Here is a 14,007-nt window from a genome sequence, read left to right on the forward strand (position 1 = left end):
GATATTCATGAAGTCCTTCCTCCTAACCAACATGGGCTCAGAGCCCATTTTAGCACAGTTACCCTACTGATTGAAGATGTAAAGCAAGTTATTGAGGGCCAAGGTGCCAACATGAAAGACATTCGAAGATTCACCGCGCTATGTTAGGGAATATGGAACTATGGAAACCATAGACTAAGGTTAACCATACTATGGAAGAGGAGACTAATATCTTGTATACATGAGACTCTAAACGTGTAGCTAGTTCAAATGATGTTCAAAAAGTGTCACAATTTCCTACAACTTTCTACCAATTGTTACTGTGCAAAATTCATATTAAGTGAACTGAAAAAAGTTTAATTCGCGACAAGCAACTTATTTTGGTGGAATTTGTTTGGCAGAGTTTCTTCTAAACTACCTTCAAAACAGGTTGATATTGCAATTGAGTCTCTTTGGCTTTCATAAAATGTATTACCCTTCATCATGTCATTGCTAATATTGTACAAAAATGGAGATGGAATACTATTCTTCTCATAAATGGGTATTCAAAACATTCTAACACGTTTCGAAAAGACTGAAAACCACAACACGTTTTAGATCGGCAGATATTTATATTTTCAACCAAAATAAACAACAATTCCATGTGGACATGTGAATGTATATGAATGTATGCATCTACTCTTGATACAATGCATTCCACAAACACGCCGGATCATTGACATAGTGGTTGGATTGCCAACAATCAAAGTTATCACGCCCGGAATTTCGTCTCCTTTGGTCCAGGCCTTTTTCTCTTTCAAAGGAATAGATAACGTCCCGCTCATTATCGATGAGTGGAGCACCCTCGATCATCGACCAGAGAGCCAAGGTCCAAAGTGCCAGAATGAAAACAAATCGAAGATTCATTTTGGAATGTTAGCGAATACCTGCAAATGGAGTGGAGGCAAATTAGCATTTCGTTTGGAAGACAATACACAATTCCCAAAACATTATTTGACTTGTTCTTATTTTCTGCCAATCAAATGTTAGCCGAAATTATGTTCCCACTGTATGGGTGCCCACCGAATACTTACGTGGGATTTGATGTTGTGCACGAATGGATTTCAAAATGTATCTGACGATGGTGGTGGTGGGAATGACCTATTTATATCAAGCCGTCACGTGGTGCTTATTAAGCTGACCCGTCGCTAAGCTGGCCTACAGAATATCTTGGCACTAGCTGATCGTGTCGGGTCTTTTTTCATCAGTTCCGACGCTCGTAAATGTCTTGGCATGGACAGTTCCCAAGACATCAATTGATCACTGTGTCGGTTCAAATGATCCAGGAAATATGTGGCAAAATATTGACATGAAACGGAGAAAAGTGGCAATTACTTGATAGTTGGAAAAATATTTCTTGTTTTATTGCACACTTCTGCACCACTATTGAGAATAGAAATCTTTGTAGTTATAGTACTCTTGGAACGATTATAGGTGGCAACGTTATTCCTGAAAAAAAGCATTCTCTGAATAAAACCAGAATATCTTGGGTCAATTCTGAAGACCCGTTGATTTCGGATGAATCAAAATCTCATATTTCTACTATTACAAACAGAGCAAACCGGGTTGGGTTTTACAGTTGCTCTGAGCATTGACCAAGGTCATGGTCATTTTGTCAATGGAATTTGGAAACAAACTGCTCCAATCTTTGCACCTCATGTGGTATGTTTCCAATTAAATTGGTCTTATTGAACACATTTCTATGAACATAACTAATTGAACGTGAGCGAGCACTTGGAAGGGTAAGCATGATAAGTTCTACGAAATATTATCATCTAAAGAAAAGCAAAAGGTATTCCCAGGATTAAGATCAATGGAATAAACAAAAGAACGGGATCAACAGCAAGGATGAAAATCGTTCACCAATGTCCACGGACATGAATTAATTGACCGGATTTGGGTTGGCCAATTTCTGTCATCGAGTTCGTCCGGACGAAACCATTTTAGACCCTTATCTTCTTCATTCGAGCTCGTAAGTCGTATTCCATTGATCGTATTATAGAATATAAGAATTATATTTTTCTATGTTTGCCCTTTTGTTTTTAGAGCAAGCCTTCTTGTACCGACAGATAACGAAGTAAAAATGACAGTGACATGTCTCAGAGATCATAAAATATCAATATGTAATCCCTATTTTATTAGTGCGATATGGCTTATGCGAAATTTTGACATATTGACTTCCAGCCCCCATTTCTCTCATCTGTTTTTGTTAGTATCTGTTGAGTCGGCAAAATGAAACGGGAGCTTGCACACTTGTGCCCAATGATGTAGACGTTCGTACGTTGGTTGCTGATGAAAAGAAATTGACGGAAATGAGAGTATGTCCCTGACATGATTAATGAAAAATCGTAACGTTGAAGGAAAATTATCTGTTTCAATAAAATTTGAATGTAAACTTTGATGAGATTCAATCGATCCATTTAGAGTGGATAATGGGAAAGTAGAGAAAGTTACACATGTTGAAAACGATCGGGTCTCAATGAATCAACGGAAATTCTGCACGGTTTTTCGTGATTGCACCTTGTCACATATACACTTGAAGGTATTAATAACTTCAAGCACAACAAGAAGATTTCAAATGCTAATAGATAAAATTCCGTACAAATGTTCCCGAATTTTTGACCTGTGATAATAATATTACGAATATTGTAATAAATATAATATGAAAATACATGTAAGTGTTTTTGTACATGGGTGGTTGCTCTATTTCCTATTTTCTTGCTTTGAGCCATATTCAACATTAATCAATTGTCCAGCAGGGGTGTACTAAACGAATGCTGATAAAGAAAAGTCGAGCAGCAAATTTTAAGAAACCGGAATAGTAAATTATATCATTTCTAAATACCAACCTAAAATTACCCGGAGGAAGGAGCTCGCATCGGATTGATTTTGGAATCCCCTGTTGCATGAAATCCATTTGAACTAGAGACACTTTTTCAGGCATAGAGTTAGGGAGGCATTTATTGGCAATCTTCTCGTGTTTACGTAAAATTTTAAACAATATACGACGTATTTTAACAATTGCAGCCAAAAAATGTGGATAATGGTATTAGGATAAAAAAGTAGCACACTAAGTCTGATTGCAATCAATGCAATGGTTGCCAAATTATACACAATTATGTAAAATTCATGAAGTTTGAAATTATTGGCAACGTGATGATTTATTCATCAATAGCCAATGGCATTTAAGGAGGTGGTGTAGCCGAGCGGTCTAAGAGGCAGCGCTAGCAAGGCAAGAATTCTCTCCCTAGGTGTCGTGGGTTCAAACCCCGGCCCCGGAAGTAACCCATATCCCCATTGTACTCTTTGACCTTGACCATGATGCAAACGAGACGAATTTCTAATTGAATGGACATCAATGCAATGGTTGCCCTTTTGTACCAGTCGGGGATAAATCCGACTTGTAGATCGCAGAAAGTGTCTTGTCAAATTATGCTTAGCAAGTTCATGTTCCAACAGGAAAGTTCGAGCATAAGTAAGTCAGTGTTAATCAAGAATGAACTGAATGTGTCAAATGTTGCCAATAATTTTCAACACCTATTTTTCCAAAATTAGTTCTGATTCAAAAACGAAGTAATCAAATCCGTTTAGTTTTCGAGTGATGTTTTCTCATACTGATGCTGTTATCCTCAAAAACAATTGTGCTATTTGAAACATTAGTACATGAGTAATATAAAATTATGTCTAAAAATCAAGGGGTTGTCAACAATTTCCGCCCTAACTGTACGTATGTGGCGAGTACTCCCGTTCATTCTGTTGGACGTATACAATATCTAAGAGTCTACGTACAATAGACAAGTCATTCTTTCATTATGTTTCGAACAAATACTCCTGATTGCGCCATAAAATCATGATGTTTATCACGACCGTTGCTCTTGGCATATATGGGGAGTGATGGGGAACATTTTTGAGCGGCAGATATGAATTTTCATTAAAAAACAAACGATTTACACTCACAACATTGCCTTGAGAAGTTTGATGTATTTGAACTCTTTATAGTTGGCTTTATCATTGTGTTAGGACTTCTCGGGCCCAAGCAGTTTCTGACTAACAAAGTTAAAATTTCTCCAGTTGCTTGACATGTTAGTATTAAACGATTGGATTTTAGTCATAAATTGAAAATGATATGTTAATCTAAGGCCAAAGAAGAATTCCAGGGAGAATGGAAGAACACCGAGATCAATACCATTTTGCCATACATTCGAGGAACGCATCTGGAATGATGCAAGGAAAGCAAGGTTGGCGACCTAAATGTTCTTTAGTACGTACTTTAAGCGAAATATTGCTCTCTTCATCTAACTGCGGATAAAAGATGGAAATCATAGAGGAATGTGTGCATATCCCGAGTTTGAGAACGTCAAAGTGGACATGACATTGAATATTGCCCCGCTCGAGAGCTTGTCTGACGGGTGACCAGTTCGAGGGCTTTTCACCTTTTTAAAACTTATTTTTACTTTTTTTTTGAAGTTATTTCGGCTGATTTTAGTAACTTAAAACGACTATTCTGACAAAAATCACTAACTATTTTTCCGACCCTTTCTTACAGGCAATGATTTTTTGACCTATCAAAACATCATGACATTTTTCATCCTGGTATCACACGTCAGGTTTTTCAACGGTGTTAAATAATAGCTGAAAACGATTCCGTTACTTTTGATCACTGTAACGCTTAAAGAAAAAGGAATCACGATGCTACTTTTTGATAAATAGATTAACGATATGAATATATTTGTCTACAACATAATTATTTCAATTTACAACGCCCTAAGGTAAGTGCCAGTGGCAAGCCATAGACAACTAAGAGCTGAGGCAAGATTAATATTTAAAAATATTAAACTGCGATCGGAATCATATTTTAGAATTCATCTTCGTTATCATATTGAGTAATTGTTGTGCGGTCCATTTTCAACCTTGAAAATCAGCGCTCGAAGAACAAAACTGACCTATTTGCTGGTTCCCATTCCATTCAAGGATCACTGACAATTCGGACACGGAGTGTCTCACAACTTTTTTCTGTGCTCAAGAGCCAATTTGAAATAAAGCAAACGTGTCCATACATTCAGAGTTCTTTAGTTCCCCGCGAATGAACGTCGCACTCTCCGAACAAACATAGATATAGAGTGTAAAGCGCCTAGCTAAAAATAACCAGGTTCCCATGTGGTAAAACTGAGAAGTTGAAATTGCAAATTTAATTCAGTTTTTTTTTTTCAGGGGGATCAGCCGTTGTTTAAGAATTCTTAGTTTGATTGGATAGTGGTTAAAAAAAGTTGCCAGTAATTAAAACATCTATCCTTATTAACGGGAATCTATGAGTTTCAGCTCCTGCGTCTCACTTCCGCCACAGAGGGCGCAATGGGTTTAATAGTCTGGGGACCTAAGAGGGCCAGTCGTTGCCTTCGGACATGAACCGAGATTGTTGCCTCTTAAACGTCGATTAGGCTACACTTCGATCGTAACACCCTAGTGAGAAAGAACTCCACCACTTCAACAAACACGTTTGACCAGAGCATATCTCCAACTTCAATTTCGTCTAGCATTGGATTTTCATGATCGTTGACGCAACTTGAGCGTCAGCCATCAGTATAAACTTGCTTCTTGAACAAAGAAAACGTGCCCAAACACCATGAAGAACTTCCTACCAATCCTAGTTGTGCTGGGTGTTGTACTGTATGGACTTGTGCAATCGGCTCCTTCCAAAGATCGGGATGAGGCCAAGCGAATCTGGGCCCAGCTTCTAGATAAGGGCCTAGTGAGAACCACCACATATCGTCCCAACATACGCGATACAGCAACCGAGAAGAACTTGCCCAGGAACTTTGCCTTCTATCATCAAGGTCGCCGATCCGATGAGTTTGAAGCAACTCAATTCAGAGGACACCTCAAAAGCCGGAAACCGATTCCGGACCAACCACTACTGCCAAGGAATCGAGGAAGAGTTGAGGACGATTGCTGGAAGGCTGGACATGATGACAATGATCCGAAATGCTTGTGGAACGCAAACTACGACATGAATTATCTCCACCCCTGAATGTTTTGCGTTATTTACTAATTATTTTGAAGATCAAATATATGTATTGATGTTTTGGTTTAGCGAAAACCGCGTAGTTCTTTGATTCTTGAACAGGTTTTTACACGTATTGACATTGAAATTGATGAGATGTTGAAGTCAAGTGGAATTGATTTCGGGTGTCAATTTAGTTATAAACAAAATGATTCAAGGGACACTTGCTGAGAATTGTTGGGATTATTGTTAAAGTTTTGTGATGACAGCTGATGAACAGCACTAAACAGCAATGCGACAACGCACATTCAATGATAAATGAACTGGGACGAAACGACGAGCGGTTTCCATCAAAGCTTAACCCTGTCTTACTGAACAACTGTGAGGGATACATACCTATATTCCAGTGGGAATTATCTTTTATAAAACTTCAATTCTTCGTGCCCTACATTTCAATACCATGGTACGGATACTACTGAAATTCCCATGGGGATTCGAAATTTTTCGGGGGAAGTGGAGACTAATTTACGAGGTTGTCAAAATCACGACAGAGCGCGAAAATGGTTAAACGTTCTCTTCTTCTATGAATGGCATTTTCGAAAGAACGTTATTGCGAGATCGGGATGGTCTATCAAATAACATTATTTTGTACTGCAATGACGAATCTGTTTCGAAAAAAAAATCAAACTAACATTACCGAGTTTGATCAGGCTGGCCAGTTGTTTTAGGCCAGCAATGCTAGCTCGTGCAAAATCGATGCTAAAAAATGCTAATAGTAATTCGAAAATGCTAGAACAATACTACTTTTGTATGAAAAAACATTTTATTCATGGTGCTCAAAGGATTTCAGATTTTTTTTTTGCGGACTTCCTTTCCGCTACCGGGATTGGAATCCCAGCAGTTCAAGACGAGAAGATTATTCATTTTACTTGACTTTTATTTATATATATTATTTGATCGACCAACGAATTAGAATTGGCTGATCTGGCTAATCCTTGAATATAAGGTTGATCAGGAATTTTAGTCAAAAACTTGTCCGAGTCTGACTTAAATCCTGCTACTGGATCAACGCCTACATACGCCCTACGGATATTTGAGGGCAGCAAATTGAACAATGAAGGAGCCCGGGAAAGAAGAGAGTTGGACTTCATTGTTTTAACTAGCCTGGATTCACGAGGGCTTGAAGGTGCTCTCAAAACGCACATTAAGCCTCTGCGGTCACTAGAATTGACCCTAAATCCAGAGTTGAGACAAAGCTCATGGATGCTTTCGGAGACGTATCATGAAAATGAGATCAATTGGTTTTTTATTATACATCAAAGAGGACATTAGCAAGAGCTGCAATAAGTTTCTTTATCCATAGAGCTCAATTGTTGTTTATCTCTTCTATTTTAAATTCTTTTTGCTACTTTTTAATCTTGTGATTTGGTTTACCTCAAATGTGTGAGGGAACACTTTTGTGAATACAATAAACAAACCAAAATATTTATATTTATTTGAATATTACACTGAAATTAACCCATACTAACATTTATTTCAGGATTGGAAATTCGTCCATATACACGCACTGACCATTTTAATCAATTTCTTACTTTGTGTTAGCCAACCCAAAATCATTTGTGTGTGAAAAGTCTGGTTACAAACAGAAATTTGGCTAAGCAATCAAAATGATTTATACTAACTGCTTCTCAATTCAAAGGGAGTTTTAATATAAAGTAAACATTCCAATCGAAATCACTTTGTGGCTACAGCGTATCAATTTCATGGAATGGGAAAGGGATCCAATGAAAGAACATTCCTAACACCGCCAAATGTAGTTCCCTTGTGAGATTTGTTTCGCTTTTTCCCCTTTTGGTCATTTGTTTAGTGAAATAATGCAGGGTACAAGCATTGTGAAATCTTGTTTCTAGCATTTTAGCATTTTCCTAGCAAGCAATGCTAGTTTAATACTAAAAACCAGACCAATGCTAATAAAAAAATTCCAATGCTAGCTTGAAAAAAATGCTAATTTTCAAAAATTAGACTGGCCAGGGAGCATTTTTCGATGCTGAGTTTGATCCCTGTTTCTGATTTTCGGATTAGGTCTAGAAGCGCTTTGTAACCCAAAGAGACGAACAGTGATCTAGTAGAACAGCATTGGCTTGCAACCGGTCGGTGCTGGCAGATTAATCACATCAGTATTATTCAGCGTAGGGCACTTAGGTGCAGTATTTAAACGAATCATTAACAACAAACACATGTTTCTATTTATTTCATTATTGGACCTGTACCATCAATAAATTTCCAAAAACTAATGAACATTTTCTTGGATTTATCCATTAACGTTAATCATGGCCAAAGATGGCAAAAATATCCGTTACCCGTTCAAAGAGCTTAAACAGGTTTAGTCGAATATAAAGATAATTTCATGCATTTCGCATCGTTTTTTGCTTCAAGAGATGAACTTAACTGAAACTCACAAACGCAGTCAAATGATAATGCGATGGAAGTGGGCGATTATTGCTTTGCATTTTTTTTCACTTCCTGCGACTTCTTTAGATTTTAAATATCTTATTATTACAATACTCTCTTCACTCGTGATGAAAATGAGAACTTGGTGATCATCGTAAGTTATTATTATTCTCCCTTTGCTCGCAAAGATAAGATCATAAATGAATATTTTGAAATTATTTGATTTAAAAAGATATTTAAACTTTTTGTATACGTGTTTAGTTATTTTGAAACACTTCATAGTAAGTGCGTGAGCGTGCCACCAGTGGTGATCTCGTTGAACCACACTCTCAATTACTTACTTTAAGTCTTGTTCAACGAGATTTACAGTTCACTCATTGTTCTAGACAACCTTGTTCTAGAGCAGAGATTGGCTTTTTACCCTTCACATAATATTGAAATTGCCTATAATCGATAATTTACCCGTGCTAATGAAGCACCAAATTCATCATACTTTAGAGTTTGCTTATCCACGGACTTCTAGAGATATGGACTGCAAACGGAAGCAAAAATATCCTATCTCTTAAACCGCTCATCTTATTCCAAATAAGCACTTAATGCGACCACGAGATCTTGTTGAATAGATGAACTCAGTCAAGTTTGAGCCCAGACCTATGCTTAGGGAAGTCAGGAGACATGTTCAAAGTTATGTTGTAGACACTACATAAAATTTGAATTTTCGGCCTGCTCTTGGTCAGCTACATAAGCTTTTGACAATATAACTTTGAAACGATCGACTTTGCATGTAAATGATATAAAATTGACCTACCGTTAATTGAGGAGATCTACGTTTCTTATTTCATTACTTTAATTCGAAAATTGGCTCAGAGTGGCTATGACCAAGAGCAGGCCGATTTGCCGGGAAGCTCGTTCGCAGTCCATATTTCTAGAAGTCTGTGGCTTATCCTAACTCGTTTATCATCAGTATTGGACAATGAACCTTTTTTCTCGTTCTTTCATTTACATCTTAAGTTTAAAAATATAGTCAAGATTTCAACTGAAACTGAACTTCAAGTAAACAAACACGGTTTTCATGGTCGATAAAATTGAGATTTTACTTCTGATTTACTCTAGTGATTCCTTTTGATCTTTTTTCTTCCTTCCCATCTAAGAATTGAAATGCATACAGGGTGTAAAGAAATTAAGGGCCTCCATGGCTTTTTTGAACAATATTTATCCTTGCTCAAAGATTTCTTTGACATTAAAACACAAGCATTCCGTAAAAGACACTGTTTAGCACATAGTGGCATATTAGAAATGGTCTAACGATATCCTAAAGGCGATGAGTACCCCTCTCAGCGATTGCCGTCAAAACAATGTCTGGTTCTGGCCTTAAGACTGCGCTCACTTGAATTTTCAAAGATAAGGGCAACCTGAAGGCCGGCAAAGACCAAGATACGTTGGTGCGCCTTTCAGTGTTCATCCTCAAACCATTTGAAAGTGGAGAACCTCATGGAAATGTGATAAATCCATCTACTAGAACAGGCCGGACCAAGGGCCGAAATTTGGAATTTCAAGAGTCAATCTTTCGGTGGCCAAACATCAGAGGGTTAACAATGACCTTTAGAGTTAAATCGGATCATTCATGGTATGGCGCTAGGTTTTTCAATATGCCCTTTTGTTGAAAACTGCAGATTCAATATGATCAAATTATTCTTTGAGTGAGGAGAAAGGATTTTCAGAAGCCGCAAAGAGAGGCCCTTAATTTCTTTACAACCTATGCTTCTGAACACCAGCAAAATTAGAAATGACCAGGCCTTAAACCTTTTTTTTAAATTTCAAATTAATTTCAATGTTTTGGAGGCTTTTAGTAGCAAATGGAACATGGAAGGAATCCGTAAGAGAAGCAAGTATTTTATTGATTTGGCTAGCCTGGATTTTTTGGAGGGCTCAAAAGTGTAGACCTTGACACTCACTACTAACACTTCAAAGTATATAGAGCTCTAGGCATAGAAAACTGACAATTCAGACACGAAAAGAGGAAAGGGCACTGAATAATGAAATTAGTCCGATTTTATTCTCTTGGTACCAACCAACTTTTTAAAGGACGAGACACTTTGAGCCACATAAGTACTTAGGGGAAGCAAGTCCCACTTATCCACAGTCCGCACAAAGAAGTAATTATATCGGGAAGATGATTTTGTGAAAGGTTTACAAACCTCTTGCTCCACAACTTATCTGGTGATCCTTTCCAACATGTCACTGCACCGGCCATTTGGATCACGTCCTCCATCGAATGCTTGATTGGAAGAGCAGGCTCAGGAATGCACCAGTATTGCCCTTCATCTTTTCTTCCTCTTTTCTAAAGGCTAGCTCCCCCTGAGAACCCTCATGTCTGAATCAATACATAAATCCCAGAAAATATCCCCTAATGTGTTAAATGCACCAATGGCAAAGGTAAAATACTTATGAAAGTGAAACCATATGTTTGCTCAACCAATCCTTGATCACACTGTATCAAATTCAATGCCAAATTTGTTCAAAATGATGCAAACTTGTAATTTATAAGGAGCTACTTTTCAAGAAACCAGCCATTTGAATGGCAGATGGCGATCCGTTCGGAAATTGATGATGCCAACTTGAAAGCTCTCATTCATAAGCAGACCAAATATTGCATAGAGCTTGTCAAGTAAACGCGTTTGCGAACAACTGACGTTATTCCATGGAGTAAAATCAAAGACAACATGCCCAGCCAAACTGCCCTGTGCATGCATTGAATTTGGACATTTATTCCATTTTACATGCTTGTCTATTAAAAGAGCATCATGGTATTGAGCCAATTTGATGGTGCGTTCACCGAATAACTCCAAATATGTTTATTTTGTTGGGCTTTGTACTACAGCTCACTCACAATCACTCGATTATTGAAAATTCAATGGGCGGATAGTGCGAGTTGACTGTGATGTTTGTCTTCGATCTCCCTCCCCAAAATCAAGTTGCCGGAACAGATTTTTGTTGAATTTCCTTCACTTGACTTGCCCTGTTATAATTTATTTACCCTCCACGACAAAACAAGTTATTTTTCCGACCTTTATTAATTTTTACCTCAACCTCGGCATGATAACAGGCTCGCCCATATAAGTTGTTAGGGAAGCAAGTTATGCTGTAATTTAGCTCCACAGATGTAAATAAAGGTCACAAACAAGGAACCACAAGTTAAGAAGGCAGCAGATAAGTACCCAAATAACAATATGCGGTCAAAAGGTGTCCTAAAATATGAAGAAAAATGAGAAAAAGTCGAGAAACTGGAAAAATGGTTAAAAAATGTTTTTCAAATCTTCAGCTAGCCATGCTGATCTTCATTGAACTCATGCCAACGTTACGAGGTGCTTCAGCAATAAGGGCCCTTATTTGCAACGTCACACAGCCCAAAGAAAACGGGAAGAGGCACAGTAGATTGCTACATAAACTGCTCTTGCTTTGCCTTGAACGCAATTTCTTTTCCGGATATTATGTGACTCGAGGCACTAATTGAAAATAAGATTTTGATAGAATTAGTCAAAAACAACACAAACGCACTACAATTCAATAACATGGCTTTGGCCCAATCGGCCGTTTATTTGGTAGAGGCTGAATGATAAAGGGCCCTCTGGAGTGCAGAACGTATAACATATGTCGTGCAGCGTAAGGGGGCTTTAGAATAGGGTGGGTCAAAGGATCAGTTTGTTTGGGTTTTTTGTATCATTTGCGCCCAAGCGCTATCTTTCGGATAAGTAGGGATGTGTCAAACGTAAAAGTGTCACTACTTTTTCAACCAACTTCTGCGTCAAAGCGAGCTTAAAGCTTTATCTCTTTATCGTTTCTAGCACTATCCTTTGATTGTTTTGTCTAACAGCTCGGCTTATTTTGACACAATTGTAATTGACTGTAATGATGCTTAATCAAGAAAGTCAACAAAAGTCAGCTGGTCAGTCAAAGGTTCTCAAGGGCAGCCGTTATGTATAGTTCTTACAAAAAGTAAAATTGGGAACCCTGCTAAGAGACTCCAGCGTGAGAACTGTTTTGATTTTGACGTTTCACTCATCAAATGTCGAACACGCAAACAAATCAAAATAATAATCACGCTGAAGCACCTTAGTAGGGCTCCCAATTTTTGAAAAAAAAAAATTTTCTGATTTTTTTTTCGAGTCATCCAACCATCTTGAAAGAGTATGAAGAATTTCATGTCTTTTGTATAATAATGCTCATTAGAGCACTTGCCATACAAATGTTTTGAATGTTGTCAACTCAGTGGTTAATGGTGCTTTATGTTTAGGAGACGGCAGCCCTTGGAAATCCTCGATTGACCGATAAGAATAATGGACCCCAGAGAAAAATCGTCTAATCAGAGAGAAGAAGAATGAGCTGACCTTTGCTGGTCTTTCTGTATAGGGCTTGTCAAGTGAACGCGTTCATGAACAACTGACGTTATTCCATGGAGCATAATCAAAGACAATATGCCAAACTCCCCTGTGCATGCATTGAATTTTGATATTTATTCCATTTTTCTTGCTTGTCTAAGCAAATAGCATCATGGTATTGAGCCAATTTGATGGTGCGTTCACCGAATTACACCAAACCTGTTCATTTTTTGTTAGGTTTTGTATCACAGCTCACTCAAAATCACTCGATTATTGAAAATTCAATGGACGAATGGTGCGAGTTGACTGCGATGTTTGTCTTAGTTCTCTCTCCCCAAAATGCCCAAAGTCAGGGTGCCAGACCACATTTTTTCTTGAATATCTTTCAATTGACATACCCTATTAAGCATCTTTATGCTTATACACAGCCCTACGCAAGTCAAAAGGGGACGATCAAGTGCAAAGGGGTAAACAACGACCCCCGTGAGCATGTCCCATTGTTTGGGCACAACCTTTTTGCTCCTACCAGGCGCACATTTTGCCCGGCAAATTGAGCTTTATATCGGATGTGTATAAATCTGTGAATGAATTAAATAAAATTGTCATGTTTTTCAAATTTCGGAAACAAACAGTACCGTCACCCTGCTGCCCAATACCGATCGTGAATCTAAAACCAGTGCTGCCAAATGGCATATGTGCATCCTAAGATAGTGTACATCTGGCAAATTAAGAACCCCTCTGGCATGTTTTCTGGCATATTGTGAACAAGTTGACAAGGTTTTCAATTTGACAAAGGTGTTGCAAAATGGTTAGTTGGACATTCCCATCTTGCTGGCTTAGCTTGATTGAAAGAAGTGCAATATTTACTCCCTCTGACGCCCATCATTGCTACCTACCTCTTTATTATAATTATAGCTATCAGTTTCTAATCTCTACTAAATCATTGGACTCGGTTGTTCTGCAATTGCAACAAGGTAATTGTAACCAAAGATTTTCGATTCCGACTAGGTCTTGACTAAATTCTCTGCAAGTGGTATTTTTCATTGCTAGAAAATTGAGTTTCTGTTAAAATCTAGACCCCTCTGGCATTGGGAATGCAATTTTGACATGCCTTTGGACAAATTATCTGTAAATGCTAGTTTATTGATAAATTGATTA

Source organism: Tigriopus californicus, chromosome 2 (genome assembly GCF_007210705.1).
Source record: "Tigriopus californicus strain San Diego chromosome 2, Tcal_SD_v2.1, whole genome shotgun sequence".
In the NCBI taxonomy this organism is placed as follows: Eukaryota; Metazoa; Arthropoda; class Copepoda; order Harpacticoida; family Harpacticidae; genus Tigriopus; species Tigriopus californicus.